The sequence below is a fragment of the Neltuma alba genome, unplaced genomic scaffold (assembly GCF_004799145.2).
Source record: "Neltuma alba isolate B1F8T4 unplaced genomic scaffold, ASM479914v2 tig00010144_pilon, whole genome shotgun sequence".
Classification (NCBI taxonomy): domain Eukaryota; kingdom Viridiplantae; phylum Streptophyta; class Magnoliopsida; order Fabales; family Fabaceae; genus Neltuma; species Neltuma alba.
The window spans coordinates 183,085-198,341 of record NW_021635091.1 but is presented as its reverse complement, the minus strand read 5'-3'; positions in this window follow the sequence as shown (position 1 = coordinate 198,341).

Genomic DNA, 15,257 nt, shown 5'->3' with positions numbered 1-15,257 from the left:
TTAAAAGAAATTGACCTACAACCCTAGACACTTCATGTTAGCATAAGCTCTGCCCAACTAATATGGTTTCACAAATACAACACGCCTCTTATTGAACAAAATATCACAACAATAAGAAACAAAATATTCGGGCCTTGGACATTTAGGGTCCAGAATTAATCCCTAACAACACCAGCCCAAATCATTAATTAATACTTTCATAGCATAATCATGCTCGTTCTAAAACGTGCTATGGTGCTCTATTAATCAAAAGCCAAGACCTCAAATAATGTCACTTATAAAGCTAAAGGCCTCTGGCCTTCGGTAAGCACTCCTATGAAAATAATTAATCAAAAGCATTTAGTTACACAAATCAAAGTGTTTGAGCTGTAGGTAGCAATATACAAAATGTCATCGCAAAATAAAGGAGAAAGAGGCTATACAATAGATATCACAAATCTATGCCTCCGGACCCTTCCTAAGGTACCAACACCAGAACTACTACTTGAAAAATATTGAAAAGCACGGGTGAGACAAATAGCTCAGTAACCAGCATTCCAACTCATCATGCATATTAATATGTGCTCGTGAGGTGTCAAGTGGGAAAAATACAAGAAAAGTCACAGAATTATCAGTTCAACAGCTTTCATAGCTTATCAGGTTGTAAAATACCCCATAACCTCCCATTAAGCCATTTGAACCGCCTTATTCCCTCATATTAGACCTATGGACTAAATATCTATCTATGTTATTGGCCGCCCAAAAGCTCACAAGACATGTGATGAGGACTGGCCAAAATCCGTAGAGCACACAACCAAATTGTGGGTCTTTCCCTCATCATACAGATGGGGTGTCGTAGCTCCTTGTTGAGCCAGTAGGGCTGTCCCTTGTTGAAATAGTGGGACAGAAAGTGAGCCAACCATTGTGCACTAATGGGGGCCTTACCACATGGTAGGATCATTAACCTATTGCCCATCCAAAGTAATCATTTCAATATACACATCATTGGGGGTTTCATAAAATAATCGAAGTCATTACATTTATGCAATACACATCAATAGGATTAAAATATCAAATCATGCTTTCACCATTCAATGAACAATTCCCACAAGACAAGTTCTATTAAAAGACTATTTCTATAATATCATATCATTTCTCAAATCATATACATACACACATTTTCACAATTTCTGACAAACACATATCAACATATATAACAAGTAGAAAGTAGTTACTTCTTACCAAAGAAAGGAGAAGAATATACTACAATCACTCCAGGTTCGAGCCACAAACTCATAAGCGGTCTAGACAAACCACGAACATTACTCAATACCAAAAGCCACTGAAGTGATTTAGGACAACAAGTAGTAGAGATCCCAAACTTCTTAGTGCCTAAAAGTCACCATAACCATAAATCAACCCTTCAACACTATACTTAGTGTCATAATAGCTCAAAACTTATCTAAATCACTCTTCAACCTCAACCGACACAATTCAATCAAAAATCTCAAGTTCACACTTAGTCTTCAACCTCAAAATACCCATTTGAGTAATTTAAGATCTATCAATAATCTAAACTGATTAAATATTAATTCTAACTCGTATTAGCATAATCTAATCTCCAAAACTCATTTCTAATCTCCACACTAACATTAACTATTAAAATACTCAAGAAATACTAAACCCCAAGCTCAAAAATCTCTAAAACTCAAAATACAAGAAATTTAAACCGATTAAACACTTAATCTAACCCATATAACTTACTTAAACTCAAATTAATTGGTCAAAACTTTAGCCATTTCAAAATCCTCAAGAAATCCCAAAATCTAACTACTTTAAAATCTAAAAATCTAAGAGGAAAGGGAGGAAATCAAGTCTAGAAAGCTTATTTAAGTTTTAGGAAGCTTGAAACCACCTCTAATGGCCCAAAAGTACTTGCCCTGATAGAGCCCAGTTGTGCCTATTCCTCCTCCTTTTTGTTTTTCACAGCTAAAATTTGATTTTTAAAACTAGATTTTGACGTGTTTGCCATAGTAAATGTCTAGTGAACGTCACAATAAGCATTTTTAACTAGAAAACATCTTGCAAATGACACAGTGAGCACTCTGTGTTGTTTGCTATAGCAAATATCTAGCAAACATTTACCAAAAAACACAAAGCAAAAAGGTTCAACTTCAAAAATTCAAAACTAACTCCACTGATCTCTAAAAATTACAAAATAGGCCTCTTTAAAAGGCTTGAGATGTCTATTTTCTAATGTAAAAGGGATCACTCAAAAGTAAGATCATTTGACCCTTGAAAACGCCCAAATTCCAAGACTGCAAATTATAAGGTCTAGAGAAAAGATCTCCAACCATAAATTTTAGTATTTTTAAGCCTTAAACTTCTAATTTCAATTACTTAATACCTTAGATTAAAACTTAGGATGTTTCAATTTCTATTCCCAAAAAATTTTAAAAAAACTTCCACTCTAAACTCCAAAAGATCATAGATGATTTGTATCTTATTCAAGGAGAAAGTGAAGCTTCAGCTTGAAGCACGACGGACTAGCAGAGATGATTTGTTGGCTTGCTATAGAGCACTATGTGTCAATGCCAGGAGTTGAAAGAGGAGATCGAGATACAAGTAGGACTTGGAGATGGACCACGACGAAATGGGATTTCAAATTTTGGGGGAAAACCACTGTGCCTTCCATCTTTAATTGAGGCTGGCAAAGCAAAATGTAGATGCTAGGGATTTAGAGGAGGGAAGAGAAGCAAACGCTCAAATTGGGAAGGGAAGGGAATGAGATTTCATATTTAGGGGTAGCAATCTTCAATTCAACTTTTTTATTTTATTTTAAAATTAAGTGACATTGTTTTGGGCCTTTTTCGGAGTGAAAAATTTAAACCGGGTGACCCACTCCAACTAGTGGGTTACTCTTTAATATCGATTTTTTGTGGTTTGACAAGTTTTCTAGCAGTTTAGTCTCTACTCGGTTTATTCCTAAAACCAAACCGGATCATGGATCAGTTGATCAGTTTTTTGGTCGAACCAACTGGCCTGGTTCTTTTTTTCCTGTGGTTTTGTGTAATCCATGCTTGACTTTTATTATGAAAGAAAAGAAAGTGGAGACCTATCATGGTGATTGAAATACTAATTATACGTAGATAATGCAATGATATGGTGTTGATACTTTGAGATAATAAAAATCATAATAAATTGAGATTATTGAGTTAAGGTGCCAAAATGTCAGGTATATTTATATTAGAATATTACACTATAATATCATACACTTATTATTATGATTAAACTTTATATTAATAACTATCATAATATGTATTAACAACTAATATCAACCTGAACTACATGCTTGTTTATTGCCAACTAAACTAATTGTATTAACAACTTATGTGGTATGTATTATGTCATACCTCCTTCATTATCCCATTATATAACAATTGAGACTATTCGGAACGATTATTCAAGTCTTGAGTATGAGAAAGTTTCAAAATTTTAACTTTGGTTCGAGTTACTATTCACTATTCACTGAAATTTTTGTAAACTTTGAAAATTCATAACTAATTATAGAAAAATCAAAACGAAGTGGTTGTAAGTTCTATGGAAATTTCTTGACATTCTCTTTAGAGAAAAAATACTCATTGATATCTAGATCTCATGCACAAATCCTAGATTTTGTTCAAAGTAGTACTATTAATTTAGTCGTTTTCTAATTTTTCAGGATTTATGCCCAACTTTGGAAGGGCATAACTTTCTATACAAAACTCTAAATTTCATGAATTACCACTTATTTTAAAGATAAAAATGAGATCTATAAGCATGCCAAATTTTAGATCCAGATTCATTCAATTGCTCAAAATCATATTAGTCAAACTTTGCTTCCAAAAAGTCAACTTTTATCCATTTTTCATACCATTCTTGCCTTTTTTTTTCCTTTTCTTTTCATCTAGCTTTTCTAATCATACAACACATATTTAACCATGATTCCTTGAGCAATTGTTCAAATGTAAGGCATCCATGTCATTGGTACATATTTCGATATAATCCATACATGTACATAATAATACATAATATTATGTAACAAATGTCATACATATACAAAGATGGTAAATAACTTCCATATACTTCCATAACATAATTCCTTCCGTCAATATACCATCTCCCTGCTCTTGAACATATTCATTGAGGTCCCCATTGATTATTTCACTACAAAAAAACATGCTTTTAGAGACGGAATTTTTTATTTAGTGACGGATTAGCGACGGAATTTGTTCCATTGCTAATTCCTTTGTCACTAATTGATTAGCAACGGAATTGAAAGTAGTGACGTATTAGTGATGGATTTTCCGTCGCTAATTACCGACGGAATTTTTCCGTCTCTAATCCGTCACTAATTAGCGACGGAAAAATTCCGTCGCTAACTTGATTTTTTAAAAATTAAAATAAAATGCCACGTGGCACCTCTACCAATTGCCACGTCATCACTAGGGACCACCTCCACGTGTCGTTGCCACCTCACCTCTGCCTACCACGTGTGCGCCACGTGTCATACCTCTGCCTACCACGTGTGCTTGCCACCTCACCTCTGCCTGCCACGTGTGCGCCACGTGTTACCACCACATAATTCCCTCCTCAAATTGACTTCTCCATGGCTTGAACCCAGGACCTCCTCCGTGCGCACGTGCGGCTTTACTAGTTGAGCTGCAATGAACCTATTGATTTATTATGTAAAATTAAATATATATATTATATTATTTTACACAAACTATTATATATACATATATATTATTAAAAACTAAAATATACTATATGATAATTTTAATCATAACTATTTTAATGAAAAAACAATTTTTAAATATTTTTTTTACTATTTTTTATAATTTTTTATTTTTTAAAAATATTTTTAATATAATTTTAATTTCTAACGACACTATTTTGAATTTTAAATCATAAATAATTTTCTATAAATAATTTTTAAATTTATTTTTTAATTAACATTGATAAGATATACAATTTAATTATATATATTATATTACATTATATTATATTATGTATATGTGTTTTATATATTTGAAGAAAATCATTTACAATTAGTCAAAAAATCTTATTATTCAAAAAATAACTACTATAATAAAATCTAATAAATAATTCTATATAAAAAATTAAATGATTTAAATAGATTATGATAAACAGTATTCTTCTACTTGTATATATATCCTATGTAATTTATTTTCTTAAAATTTGTGACGGAATTTGCGACGGAAACAAATTCCGTCGCTAATTTTTTTGACAGATTAGCAACGAAATTTTCTGACGGAAAAAGACTCCGTCGCTAATTCCGTCACTAAATATTTATTGACAGATTTTCTGATGGATTGGCGACGGAATTTAGCGACGGACAGAAATTCTATCGTAATTTCGTCAGAAATTAGCAACGGAATTTGTTTTCGTCGCAATTTTTTTCCGTCGCTAATCAGCTGTTTTTTTGTAGTGTTTATACATTGAGGAGAATGAGATTTCATTGAAATCTCAGTAGCAATGAATTACAATCATCATGTAAATCAAGCAGTGTATGATGTGACATGTTATAAAACTTCAAGGCATCTTTAAGTCACATAAAATCATATTTTGCATCATACTAAAGAGAAATATCAATACTTTCACATGGACATGTTTTTATGCATTTGGCCAAAGCACAATCAAATGTCATAAAGTCAACCATTATCATCACATAAATTCCTCAAGTCAAGCAATCAACATAATCGCATTAAACAAGCAAGATAAACAATCAAATTATAATTCAATGCTACCTCTTAATCTTTGATGCAATTCGGCCTCCTTAAGGGAATTATGCTCTCCTTGAATTTTCTCCACAAAACCTAACAATTCATGTATAAACATATTCCATTTCATGAATAATTCAAGCATAAACACCAATGCTTGAAATTAGGCTTAATTAAACCTCTTTTTCCTTGATTATTGACACAATTATTCCTTCTTTGTTTCCATCAATCTCTTGGTCTATTCCTACACAATTTTTCATGTAGAATCTAAATATCTAATTAGATTTATAAAAATCAAACTCCTTTCCTCTCAAACAGCCTTGGCCAAATAGGGGTATATAGGTTTCCAAAAATTTTATTTGTGATTCCAATGATTTTAAACACTTCCCTTTAGTATATTCTTACACAAAAACACATTTTAAACTTATTGAAATCATCAAATCAAGATGAAATAAACTCCTCTTGGCCGAGTTGAACCTTGAGGAAACCTAAGTTGGTTTTCTTTCAAAAGTCAACCCAAACACCATTTAAACATGATTATTCCACATCACATTTAAGGTTTTTATCCTTCCCTTAAGCATAAGCATGTTGACCAAATTTATGGCAACAAAACACCTCAAAAAATAATTCAATTTCCTAACCAAAACAAGCATTAATTTTAACTAAACCAAAGCTTAAACATACCTTGGTGAATCCTTGACTAAAACTTGATGATTTCTTGTCAAAAGCACTTATCAAATTTGGTCTCTAGCTCAAGAAACAAAATGGGTAGCACCTCCTCTTGTTTTACCAATTTTCTACCTATTTTTGGGTATTTTTAAGGGGTATTTATATAAAAATAAATCTGCCCTACCCTCCCTATTTTAGGCATGATTTTCTGCCACTTGAGAGGCTATTTGGCTGCCATCCAATCCTCTAATTTTCAGATCATACCAAGTGTCCAGTCTCTAAAATATTCCTATTGATATTTTGTGTGAAAATTGATTTTATTTCAATTTAATGGAAGGGCCTAGAGAAATCATGAAATTAAACCTTCTTTATGCCCAATATGGGGCCTACTTATGGTTTAAGATGGCCAAAAAGATAGCTCACAAACCAAATCACAATCCAAACCATCCCAAACTTTATCGGCTACTATTCACTAGTAACATTCCATAATTTTTTTAGGCCTCCAAAAATTTATTTCTGTCCATAAAAAAATCCTCTTTTAATATGAGGATATGATCTAAAAATTTTTAGAATTTTTTTCCACCTCTAACTATTTATTTTGAATTTTCTCCTATTAGGCCTTTATCAGTAAAACTATGGGAAATAAATTCCCAAAAAAAATGATTTCCTGTACTTTCAGGGCCTAAAACCTATTTTATAAATTCCCATAAATATTTAGATAATTAATCCTTTTTTTTCTAGAATTATTTAGGCCTCTAGCAATTTAAAGTAATTATTTTCCTTCAATTTTTTTACTATTTTTTTGAAAAACCTCTGGGAAATACCGCAATAATTTATTTTCACATCAATTTCACCTCTAAGGCCTCCATTGAGGTTCTAAAACCTCTAATTCACTAATTTTCTATTTTAAGGAAATTTTCTAGAATTTTTCTCAAAATTTTTCCATTTTGTTCTTCCTGGACCAATAAATTTTAAAATACCGGTCCGGATCCTTTTTGAGTCTCACACAATACCTAGTTTTTTTAGCCAATCTTCTCTCCCTATTGGCCCTTAACCAAATTTTTTATCCGTTCTATTACCACTAAATTTTGCGGGATGTGACATATTAACTAATGTGAACTTGTACTATACGCTTATCATTGACAATTAAACTAATTATATTAACAATTATGGCGGTATGTATTAACAACTAATGTTAACTTAAACCACATACTTGTTATTGACAACTAGACTAATTATATTAACAACTATTACAACATGTATTAACAACTAATGTGAAACTATACTATGGACTTGTTATCTACAATTTGACTAGTTATATTAACAACTATCGTAGCATATTTTAACAGCTAGTGTGAATCCATACAACACACTTGTTGTTAACAACTAGACCTATTATATTAACAACTATCACAACATTTATTAATAACTAATATGAATTTACATCACAGACTTGTTATTGATAACTAAACTAGTTATATTAACAATTATTGTAGTTTATATTAACAACTAAACTAAATTGACAAGGGGTAGCTTGATAAATTCACAATTAGATTCTCATGCCCACAAGTTCTATGGAAATTGAAATTAATTTGATGCTTTAAAGGGACCTTATAGTAATAATTTCTTTTATTTGGGACATGAGTATAATTTTTCTTTAAAAAAGTATACTTCTATATAGTCCTATTTATAAAAGTGAAAGAATCTTTTTTTTGTTCTATTTATAAATAACTTCAATTAATTATTAGCATGGATATCCTATTTTGTCATTTATTTATTATAATATTATTTATTTTTTTAAAATATATATATTAAATATGAGTAAATTTAAAAATTTCTTATATTTTAAGGAGAGTTACTATAGTTTAAAGTTTTTCTTGATTTGTGTAAAATATGTTGCAAATGTCCTATAAATAGGATCAGAGAAATATTTCAATAAAAGTATAATATACAATTGTTATGTAATAATAACAACCGTTTCACTAATTTTCTTAATGTTTATAAATTAATTAAATATTATATATATACATCACTCAATTTTTATTTATAAATCAGTTGTACATTAAAGTGGCAAATCAAGAAATACATTAAATTTATAATTTTTTCTCATTTTTTTCTTATTAAAGAAAGTATAGTAATGTTTTATATTATTTCTTACCTATTTATTTTATCTTTCCATACATTTATGAAGTCAATAGGAATAAAATTAAAAAACCTTATTAATTATTTTAAAAATAACTTATTAGGAACACTTGTTCACAAATAATTTTCAAACATGAACAGAACAGTATATGTGTTTAATTCGGGGGTCTTATAATTCCAATTTAAAATGGATGGGCCCTGGTGGGGCATTCAAACAGAAAACGGCGCGAAGATTGCTCAGATCTCAACCTCACGCTCTTTTATGGTACGCATCACCTTTAATAATGTAAGTACAGCTAAGCTTTGCGCTTTGGAGCCTTCTGATTCTGATCGTTCCCATGCATTGAAGGGGCGCAACAGAAGAAAAAGTATAATTGAGGAGCGAGTCAAGGTGTCAGGGATTGAGATCTTAGCTGGATAGGTGCGAGCTAGGTAAATAAAAAGAAAAACAAAAGAAGTTGAAACATGCTGACGAAGAAGCGATGAATCAAATAATGGTGGGCACTATGTAGGAAAAGAAGACGACAATGGAGTTAGTGGGAAAGGAGAAAAGGCTAGCAGGGAAGGTGAAAATCCTACTGTGAGCACAGTTGCCTTTTCGTCCGGAAGCGGAGACAAAACATGTTTCTCGTCCACCTATTCAATCAATCCCTTTTGGGGTCAAGGAAAAAAATCCCATTTGCATTATAAAAAAGCATTTCCTCTCTCTCGTTCTTTTATTTATAAGCGAGACGATCTTCCATTTATAGAAAATTTTGCATGTCTACTGGTCGGGACCTCGGGGGTTTTCCGTTCCAGCTCCAACAACAGCCGTGCTCTTTAAATTTTATTATACTGTACTTTTGTAATTCATAGTAATTTGATTTTAAATATTATACTACCCCCAATCTTTAATACTATTCCTAATCTTCAACACCATTTCTGATTTTTAATATAAAAACTAGTTAACTAATTTAAATAAATTGAGAAAGTTTGTTAAATTAATTATTTGTGAAAAATATGTGTTATTTTTCTTAAAATACCATTACTGATTATATGTATTATGCAGAACTACCATTTAATAGAATCTTTAACATATGCAACTACTACAAAGACTACTTTGAAAAAAATAAATAAATATAAAAGGCAAAGTTGATTGAGGTTTTATATTTAGAACCAAAGTAAAAGTCAAAATAGTTTTTATATTAAGGATAGTAGATATAAGAAGTAGTTTGACTTTCAATTTAGTCATAAATATAAAATTTAAATTCATTTTGTCTCTTATATTAATCCACTTTTTTCAAAGTGGTCTTTGTAATACTTACACATGTCAAGAATTTTATCAAATAGTAATTCTAATTAATACACATAATTAGTAAGTGTATTCTAGAAAAATTCAATATCTGTTTATTATAAATAACTAAATTAATAAACTTTCTTAATCTATTTAAACTAACCAACTATCTCTTATATATTAAAGGATTATTTAACTTCGGTATGTTGTTTTTCATGGTCTGAAGTCTGCACTTTATTTTGGCCAGTCAAAGTGAGTGGGCATTCGTGTTTTTTTTTTTCTTTTTTGGTTTCCGATCTTAGTATTTTTTTTGGGGGTCAAATTTCGGATCTCCTCATCAGCTGCAGAGCAATAGGTAAAAATAAATTAAAATCTCTTAAAATTAAATTTAAGAAAAATTGGAGATAAATCTCTCCTTAAAAATTTAATTAGCAATTGAGATTTAAAGATTTTGTACAGCTTAATTTCTACTGTGTGTAACTTAACCTTTTTTTTGTGCAATTTATCTTCCCTTATATGCAATAATCTTTCTTTATGCGTTGTGCAACTTAATTTCTATTTGTACAAAATGAAATTTTTTTATTTGCAAGTCATCTTCTTTTTATACAACTTACTTTCTTTTGTGTGCAACTAATCTTCATTTGTTTAATCAATCATTCTATGAATTATTTGCCAATTAAATTTATAATGAGGAATTTATCCTCAATTTTCTCTTGAATTTATGTTGAATTCTCTTGGACAAGAATTATTACGAGATTGCCATGTAACCCAAGGATGGAGAGTAGAGAGCCGTTAAATATCAGTACCCAAAAATCTCTATTCTATTTTCACATTTCGCATTCAGTTACGGCATTGCCAGCTATATTTTGCTCCGTGACCACCATGCCAATTATTTGTTTTATTATAATTAAATTATGTTTTAATTGACAAATATATTGTAAGAAATTGACAAATAAGTATTCTTTTATTTTTTCTTTTTTATAATTTTTAAAGTATTGTTTATGAGATGACTAGGACTAAAAAAATTGAAAAAAAGACGCTAAAATACCTTAAAAGACAAATTAGATAAATTTTAAAATTCTAAATAAGACCCTTTTATACTATTTTGAAATTTTAAAATATTGTGAAATGAAAACATTGCCTTTACTCTGAGTGACTACTTTCATATAACTATTAATTACTTTAGTTTAACTATTCACTTTTTTTTTTTTAAAGTTCCAGTGACCACTTTTGTGTAGTTATTGACTATACAAGAGGAATAAATGACTAGACAAAAGATAATTACTGGATCTCCAACAATACTTAATGCCTTTTTTAAATTTTTGAAATAAAAATAGTCATAGAGAAACTAAATAAGTTACTAGATTTTTAAAAATGGAAGTAATTAATCATAATACTAGAGTAGTCGGTAGCTAAACAAGAGTAGTCATCAAAGTTATAAAAATAAGAGTAGTCAATAGCTGAAAAAAAAATAGTCAAAATATAATAAAAAGTAGTAATCGGAGGGTCACCTGTGCCGAAGCTTCAGTAGTCAAACACTGGCAAAGAGTGCTGATGTGGCAATATTTTTTAAAAAGCAACAAAAAAAATAGTGAAAGGCATTTGTGTAATTTCATAAAATTTGAAAATTTCAAAATAATGCAAGAGGTATGAATTAGAATTTTGAAATTCACCCAGATTGATTTGTCCTTTAACAATTTTCATGAAGGGAGGTGATCGATGAGAATGAGTTGAGAAAATGCAGTGGGTGATGGTCAACCTGAAGGTGCATCCGTCAGCCGTCTGTGGGAAGTCACCGTCAGTGTTGCTGGAAGTTAGAGAAATCATAACTCTGCCTTACGATATGGTGTCGTCTCTGGTGCTTGGTGTGTGAGGTAAAATATTTTTTTTCAAAGTTTTCGTTTTGTTAAGCTGACTTGTTGAGCACAATTGAGTTGTGATGGTTGAATAACGTAGAAATGAGTGTCTAAATGCATGGGTAAATAGGTAGTGAGAGAGGGAAAACCTGATGGTGTTTTAAATTTTAGAAAGAGGTTGTTATTGTCTTGTTGTTTAAAGTTAATAAACATGAGATTATAGTGATTTTTGAAAAATGGGCGAGAATGGGTGAACAATGACTGAAATGCGTGGTTGAAGGAACCTAAGGATGGATGAAAGGGAAATGGGTGAATGTGCTAAAATGGGTAATATGAAAGCTAAATGTGCAGATGATTGAACCCAATTGTTCTATGTTATTTCATATCATTTTAAGGGTTTTTATCATAGATTTTGACTCCTTTTAATGATAATTGTGTTTAATTTAGACCAAGAGTCCTTGCTTTGAGTTAGTGTCTTTTTGAGGGTAAAATTGTCATAATTGGTTATTAATTGCATTCAATTGATTTCTAGGATAATTGATGCTTCAAAGTATTGCTTTTCATTGCAGGATACTTAGAAATTGGAGCCAAGATCAAGGACTAAGGGATGACACAACACAAGATAAGAGTATCAACATTGGCACACTTCGCCATAGCACAACTTGAAAATCTCACTAGTGATTTCTCAGGCAGAGTTTACCGCGACCAACTTACAACTTTGCCACGGCGAAATCACAAGATTAGGCGAAGCTCCTCTCGCGAATACTTTGCTGTGACAAAGTTATACTGTGTCGCGGTGAACTCCTTGTATCAGCAATGTCAAACTCGGATCAAAACGCAAAAGTGGAGCATCTACTCATATGATTTGACCTAGATGGACCCCTTAAACCCCTTAAACCCTATTTTTGTTGAAGACCTCCATTCTATCATCTCCAACACCTCTATTCTCTCATCTTCTTGCCTCTCCACCTCCATCTTCTTCCCCATCCATTTCCTTCACCTTTCCTTCATCTTTCCTTCACTCCATCTCATTTTCTTCCACTCCCAGCTGCCATAGTTGACAGATTCACTCTAGTTAGAGCTTTTCTTGAAGCTATGGAGGGCTAGGGTTTATCAACTCTTGAAGAATGGTGGTGTGGCATGAGTTTCCAAACTTCAAAGGGAGTTTAGTTTCAGTCTTCAGTTTTCTAGCTCTGAATTTATGATTTTCTAGGTCTAGGACTTGTAAATTCTTAGTTGGACTCTTGGATTGATACTGTAATTATTGGTTAATGATTACATTTGTAGTTGGATTGGTTAATATATAATTTTATGCTTAAATATATGTGGTCACATATATGCTTCTTTGTAACTCTCTTGATTTCTCTCATCTTGCATGGTTGTGTTTTGATACTGAGTTAATTGTTGGTTGCATTGAACAAATTGCATTAATCATTCTCAAATTACACATTAGGGGAGCTTAACAATGTTTTCATTAATGAAGTTCATTGATTTAAACATTGGACTCAATGAGTTATTGAGGTTGTTATTAAGAAAACCTAATGGATTTGTGAAACTCCTAATATCTTAAGTGAACTATGATTGCCATTAAAGCAATTCTCAAGAGATTTCCTATCATTCATTTCCATTCCATCATCATTATTCAAAAACACCAAAAATATAGTATCTTAGGTTTGTTTTCATTGCATTTAGTTTAGTCACCATTCATTTAAATCTTAGAAAAACCAAACCCCCTTTCATTGCATTGCATGACATTTAGTCTAGCTTAGGTAATTAAAAAAGGCTCCCAAAAGTGAACACGACCTGGATTGAATTGCTATACTGTATCTCTTGGATCCGGTTATAAATTTCTTGCATTTGACCCCAAGGCGTAACGACATGGTCAAATCAGCAGATAAATGGTAACTTAAAGTTGTGAAAATATGTATTCAGATTGTGAATTGGCAAATTGGAGTTGTGCAGGAAAATGACAATTTAATATTGTGAAAACCCGTATTTCTGTTGTCAAACCGCAAATTCCTGTTGTTAACATATTCTGTCTATTATTATTAAAAGCTGACTGAAACTGATAGTTCAATGATATGCAGCAACGAATTATAAATAGCTACTAGTGGTGGAAAACAATTATTTTGCTTCTTCCATATGGGAGGAGAATTTGTAAAGACCCCAAAAGGAAAATTGATATATGAATGGGGTATTGTAAATGGAAGATTGATAAGAGAAGGGATGATATATGAAGAACTACAAAGGAATTTATTTTTGGTGGCGGGTTGGAATTTATTTTGTTTAGTGAATTTATAGTTGAAATATTTTAGGATGGTATTTGACGACACGCTATTCCAAGTACTACACTGAAATTAGGTGGTTACACTGTAAATATATGAAAGACGTTGTCTACTTGTGAATGGATGTATTTCTGTTGTTAGTTAATGTATTTCTGTTACAAATTCCCTAATTTCTATAGTAAAATACACATAATTTTAGCTAATTCCCCAACTCCTGTTGTTAATTCCAAAATTCAACTTGCGAAAACATAAGTTCCTCTTGTAAATTACCTAACACCTGTTGTAAATTGTTTAAACCCAGTTGTGAACACATATGATAGACTAGTGTGATGGTCAACTTATATATGAAAATTTGCTCTTGAGAAAACACGAGTTCCTGTTGTAAATTACCTAACACCTATTGCAAATTATCTAAACCCCGTCGTGAATGCCCATGACAAACTAGTGTGATGGTCAAGTTACATGTGAAAATTTGCTCTTGCCAAAACATAAGTTCTTGTTATAAATTACCTAACGCCTGCAGCAAATTGTCTACACCCAGTTATGAACGCACAGGACAGCACGATGGTTAAGGTATATGTGAAAATTTGCTCTTGTGAAAACATGAGTTCCTGTTGTAAATTCTCTAACACCTGTTGCAAATTTTCTAAACCCAGTTGTGAACGCATATGACAGACTAGCATGATGGTCAAGTTATATGTGAAAATTTGCTCTTGCGAAAACATGAGTTCCTATTGTAAATTACCCAATGCTTGTTGCAAATTGTCTAAAAGCAGTTATAAACGCACAAAATAGACCCTAGCGTAATGGTCAAGTTATATATGAAAATTTGCTCTTACAAAAATAGGAGTTCCTATTGTAAATTACTTAATACCTGTTGCAAATTGTCTAAACCCAGTTGTAAACACACATGATAGACCTTAGCATGATGGTTAAGTTATATGCGAAAATTCACTCTTGCAAAAACACGAGTTTCTGTTGTATATTCCCTAATGCTTGGTGCAAATTGTCTAAACCCGGTTGTGAATGCACATGACAAACTAGTGTGATGTCAAGTTATATGTGAAAATTTGCTCTTATGAAAACACCAGTTTTTGGTGTAAATTACCTAAAGCCTGTTGCAAATTGTCTAAACCCAGTTGTGAACACACATTACAACCCTAGAGTGATGGTCAAGTTATTTATAAAAATTTGTTCTTGTGAAAACATGAGTTCTAGTTGTAAATTCCCTAACGCCTGGTGCAAATTGTCTAAACCCGGTTGTGAATGA